This window comes from Alligator sinensis, unplaced genomic scaffold, assembly GCF_000455745.1.
Source record: "Alligator sinensis unplaced genomic scaffold, ASM45574v1 scaffold402_1, whole genome shotgun sequence".
Classification (NCBI taxonomy): domain Eukaryota; kingdom Metazoa; phylum Chordata; order Crocodylia; family Alligatoridae; genus Alligator; species Alligator sinensis.
The window spans coordinates 417,760-423,787 of record NW_005842089.1 but is presented as its reverse complement, the minus strand read 5'-3'; positions in this window follow the sequence as shown (position 1 = coordinate 423,787).

The following is a 6,028-nucleotide window of genomic DNA, read 5'->3' as shown; positions in this document are numbered from 1 at the left end:
TATATATATATATATATAAAAGATAGTGTTTATAGTGTGTAAAAGATAGCGTATATATAAAAGACTGTGTTTTTACAGTGAGCATAGAGAGAGAGAGAGAGAGAGAGACTCTTTCTTTTATATAGAAACTTTTCCTTATATATATACATATAAAAGACAGAGCTAGCCCTTGGTTTGTCCCGTGCCCGCAGGGTGGCCGTGGAGTTTAAATATATATATAAACTTTTTATTTTATATAGAAACTCTTCCATAGAGAGAGAGAGAAAGTTTCATGCGTCTTGATTTCTTCGTGTTTGCGATATGGTACAAACTAGCTATACACACACACACACACACATAAAGAGCTACGTTTTTCATATCACTGATAGACAGATAGATAGATAGAGGAACATCTATCTATGGATGGAACAGGATTGTTCCTCGTGGACGTGCGGGGCGCCGGGGCGCTGCTGTGGACGCACAGACGCGGGGTCGCTGCGGAAGATGAAGCGCTGTCTGATCCCGGGCGGGGCCGGGCCGGGGACTCGGGGGTCTCGGGGGACGCTCGTGTCTCGGTCCCGGGGCCCGGGGGCACGAGCCGCCCGCTGTCTCGGGTCTGCCCCGTCCCAGTGGGGATGAGCGGGGGGAAATCAAAACGACCGACAGACGTAGAAACGAGAGAACCGAGGTTTTTTTCCCCCCAGCCCCGCAGTGCCCCCGAATCAGGCGAGGTGGCAGCACTGCAATGCGGGGGTCGCGCTGGGGAGCCGCGGGGCACAGGCGAGCTCATTCCCAAGCAAACCCAATGGCTGGATCCCAGTATGCGAGGACTGGATCCCAGTATGTGAGGACTGGATCCCAGTGCAAGCAGGCAGCCCCGAGCGGGAGCGGCGAGCCCGGGTCTGTCCACTAGGGGGCAGCAAAGGGCGCGGCTGGGCCGGCGCCGGGCAGGGGTGCGGGGCCCCGGGGGCGCAGCGGCCCCGTCCCCCCGAGCAAGTGACTGTGGCTCCTGCTGATACTTCCCTGGGGCAGCTGGTCCCCCGAGGTATATAAGAGGCACATCAGGGCCTGGGGGTGCATCTGTTGGCCAAGGCAGCCGGGGGAAGACGAGGAATAAGAGTCACAAACTGCTAGAAGATGGCTTTAGCAAAAACTTCTTTAGGGTTGGGGTGTCCCGGCTCTGGAGCAGACTCCCCCGCAGAGGCAGAGCAAGCGCCTGCTCTGGAAATCTTCAAACAACCTTGCTGGGGTCATCTGGTCCCCGCAGTCCTTCCTGCCCAAGCGCGGGGGGCTGGACCGGATGATCCTGTGAGGTCCCTCCCAGCCCCTAACACCTATGAATCTATAAAGTCATGTAAGAGCCCCCGAGACACTTGCCAGAGAGCCAGCAGCTCCCTTCGCTGCCACGTGCTGCATCTGGAGCCCGGGTGCTGTCCCTGGCAGCGAGGAGCGGACAAGCTGCATGCCAGAGCCCTGGGCTAGGCACAGCTGGGGAAGTGAATGGGATCTCCAGGCCGGGGCGGCGAGTGTCCTGCCCGACACACAGCTACATCGCACTTGCAGGGCTCAGGAGGCCAGACTGAGTCAGATACTTGTGCAAAGGGGCAATGGGGCAGCAGCCATCCTGCGGAGGAGGCCTGTTGTTTAATGCAGGCGAGCCTCACTGTTACAAGTCATGCTGCTTATGGCAGGTAGCTTAGGTGCCAGCCCCATCCAGGCACCCAGTCCCAGGCCCCCGGAGCTTGCAGTCGGCACAAGGCAGAGGAGTGGGATCGAACATGCTTGCACACAGACCTGGCTGGATCAGGCTGCGGTGAGGAATCATTGTCTTTGTGGAACTGGAGCATCATGCGAATCATGTCAGTGTGGTGGGGGCCGCGAACACCCTGATGGAGAAGGTCTCGCTTCGGGGTCATCGCTTTGAATTGGGGGATGCCCCTTTCTTGGACCAAAGAGACGGAGGCACAAGCCGTGCTGATGTCTAAGTACTCTCCCATTCAGGATGGAGATGAGAGGGGGTAATCAAAATCCCACGTGGTTTTCAGTCTAGGTCAGATCCCAGATGGCAATCCTTTCCTTTCAGAGGTGACCCCAAATCATAGAAATCTCACCCAAACCACTGACACTGGGAGACTGACTCTGTTGGGATGGTGGGAGTTTCATAAGCAAGTGGGGAACATTGAGGACATCGACCCTCTCATCTACCCCTACCCTGGCTTCCAACTCACACATCCATCTCGTCATCCACAGGCCCATCTGAACACCAGCCATCATCGCCACTATGAAATGCAGCCACCTCTGGGGTGGAACACAGCAACTGTCTAAACAGCACACGGCACCATATGCCAGTGAAGCTGCAAAAGGGATTTTAGGCAGAGAGACTCTCATTCTCTGAATGGAAACACTTTGCATCTTTACTGATCTATAAATAAAAGTGACAAGAGGTTTATTAGTGGATTATAAAGCACCAGAGTACCAAGCCCCAAAATAACGCAGCCCATTTCACTGAGGCCATTAACAGAGAACAGCGAAGGAGACAGGCAAATTGAACGTCTCAATCAGAGTTTATTGTTGCCCTCAATCAGAGTTTGATATCAGCAGGCAGGTGTAAAAATAGCCTGTTCAGAGCCTCGTTGCAGGTTAGCTCATTTCAGTAAATGGAAAACCCATTTGCTTCCTCCGAGCGGCTGGTCGGTGACAGGAGACGCCGTGTGCCGCGCACCAGGGACACACGCTGAATCAGCAAAACCCCCGCAGAGAAACCTCCCTGCCCGGCTTGGAAGGTGCTTGGTTGGAACTGGACTGATCTTGAGCTTTCTGTTTGGGTGCAAGTCGGAGGCAGGGAGGAGTCGTGGCTGGTGGAGGCGCCCTGCTTGGTGATCATCGGGCAGAAATGCCTTCTTTATTCACATACACTCACTTTTCCCCCTGAAAAGTAGCAATCAAAAATGGGGGTGGGGGTGGAGTATGTCTTTAATGAGTGAACTGATTCCAAACAGTTTGGTTAAAAAAAATATTCTTTCTTCAAAGAAGGCACCTGTCTTATCTGGGGGCACGTGGCCCGTGAATAAGTCCAATAGCTGAGGGTGCTTCGGTGGTTTCTTCTGACCAAGCCTCGTCAGGACCATTCGGGGGCATGGGGCTCTTCAAGGTGGAGCCCCCCATTCCTAGTCACTCCCTGCCCTCATCAGAGAAGTGCCAAGTGTGTTGGGTTTTGGGGGGCCAAATGGTTTTCAGGTCTCTGTTTTCCCATCTTGGGCTGATTGTACCCCATGGTGGTGGATTTTGGGTCAGCACCCATAGAAAGTCTCGCGGTATATGTGGTGAGCGGGGCATGGCAATGAGAATGAACTCCATCCCAGTGCAGGGGAGTAAAAGGCCATGCCACGTCCCTTCTGCTTGTGGATATAACCCATCACAGATTCAGTCCTAGGTCTGCAGGTCAGGTGGGAGCACTCGGATCAACCGGTCTGACCTCTTCCATCGCATAAACCAAAGAATCTGGTCCAGTGATTTCTACATCAGTCTCACAACCTGTGACTGAAGGAGGGGGTCAATTGTTAAGCCCCCCAGCCCTGATTTAAGGACTTTGCATGTTGGAAGCACGGTTTCACTACAGAGTTGTTCTGGTGGTTAATAATTCTCGCTGTTGTTAAAAATGGGCACCTTCTTTCTAGTCCAAGGTGCTTAATGGTTGAGGCATCACAGCTACTGCATTTGCCCAAATGGCAACCAGCCTTATACCCAGTCAACAGCATTGTGCCTCTGAGTCCGGTGGCAGTAGGGTCGTGCCTTGATTCATTCATGCCAGTGCTTTCGGATACCTTGAGCATGAGACACACAAGTAAGACTGTGTATTTGAAATCAAATGCAGCATTTCCATTACCATGAAAACAGTCACTCGATGATGGTTTATAAGTCTACTGAGGTAAGTACTTTCCACGAAAGCTCACAAATATCCCGGTTACAGAACATGCAGCTCCCAGGAGCCTAACTTGGATGAACTGTGCAAATGAAAAATTAGTTCAAAATATAGCTCACAGCAATAGCAATCCCTGCAAAAATACAGAAGCAAGATGTACCAGAAACCATTCACAGATGCATATGTTACGCATTTGATCCCAAAAATAGGAGATCTTGGGGAATAATGAGAAAAGAATGATCCTAGTAGAGCATGGTTTGGATTTCCTGCACTTTTCATGTTGCTGTGGTAGTGGAAAGACGTCACGACTGGCGGTAGCTAAATTCTCTGGCTAGATTTAAGTTCTCTGGATAGGAACATTGCCAAAGCAATGAGCAAATTGGTGATCTGCACCTGCTGCAGAATTGCTCGCTCTTTCATGTGCGTTCTGGGCTGTGTGCCGTGTTCAGTGATGCGGCAGGTGTCAGGCAGGATGGACAAGAAGGCAACGTCTATCAGCTGGTAATGCAAAGCTGGGAAAGGCACGTGTGTCTGCCATCGACTGCTTCCATTGCGTCTGACCCAAGTGGGAGTGAAGAGCAGAAAGTCCCCTGCAAGAGACCCTCTAAACCGTACAGATCAAATCCTGTGGGACTGAGCACCTGCTGCTTTGACTGAAGTCACTGGGAGCTGCAAGATCTCAGCTGGGAAGGGAGCCCGGGAGTGCTGGCTGCTGCCCTAGCCCTGGCAAACTCGAATGTAGGGGCAAGCAGTCAAGCAGGTCACCAAAAGCAGCTGTGGAGTCTCCATCACTAGAAGTTTTGAAGTGCAAAATCATGGTCCCACTATCTGGTTAAGGACATCATCATCATCATTATCATCATCTTCATATTCTTTCCACAGTAGCAGTAACACACCATCAAAGTAGATATCACGAGGGCCCTGGAAACCCATGGAAGGTATATTATCTATTTTATTCCTTGGTCCTCAGCCATAACTCCTTCCTTCCTAAAAATAATAGTGATAATAATTAGGGGAAGTCTAATGAAGCTGGATCCTGCTGCTGTTGCCCTTGCAGGACTTCCCTCTCATGTCCACATGTGGAGCCAAAATTCTGCCCTCTCTTACGTACAGTTCCTAGCAGCCGCCCAGACATAGATGAAGACAGGACTTGGCGTGAAGTCAGCACTGCATGACCGGCACGTTTCTAGGAGAGGGGTTAAAAAAGAAAAGGAGAGGAGCTGGTTGGGAAAGGGAAGGTTTAGCTGGAGTTCAGCAGCTCAGTCCAGTAGGGAAAAGCATCTGATTAACTCAAGCTGCAGGTCCAGGGCTCCTATTAATTCCGTACGTTATTAGTTTGTCTCATTTTATTAAATCCTCTTTGAAACTGCAGCTGAGGCACATAATTTGCAGCACATCATCCTTCCCGGGTGTGCTGCAATACAGAGCCCTCATATTCTCTCAGCAGAGATTTTTTTTTGTGTGGTCGTTTCCCTTGCAACGGTTTCGTGTGTCTTGATTTCTTCGTGTTTGGGACCTGGTACAAACTAGCTTTAAAACCCAAGATCTTTCTGGCTCCGCAGCTGTCTAGAGCCATCAAGGGTAGGACATCAACAACCCTCTTGGAAACATCATAGGATCATAGGAAAGTAGGGCTGGAAGGGACCTCAGGAGGTCATCTGGTTCAATCATCAAAGCAGGGCATCATCCATATCCAGGGCATCATCCAGACCCTGTTAATGTCGGTAAAAATCTTTCAGTTGGTTGTGAACTGCATCTATACTGGGACTTGGTCTCTGGGCCTTCTGCCTATATTCTCAAGATATTGCCTTTTTTTCTCCTTGGGATTTATTGTGCACCAGGTTCCAGGGCCGTTGGAAATAAGAGCAGAGGCTGAAGTTGGTTTTCCACTTTGGTCTGTATGGAGCCTTCGAGACAAGACGTCTCAGCATCACTGCTCCAGGCCTAAGTGAAGAGTGCTGCAAACACCTGCAAGTCCCAGCGTTTTGTGAGCTCTGAGAGATGAGACTCTTGGCTTCCATTACAAAATATTTCTAGCTCTTGCGGTTGGAGAGAAAAGCTTAAAAACATGACCCCAGCTCAGCGCAAAGCCTCAAAAGCCAGCACATAGATAAAATGACCCGAGGC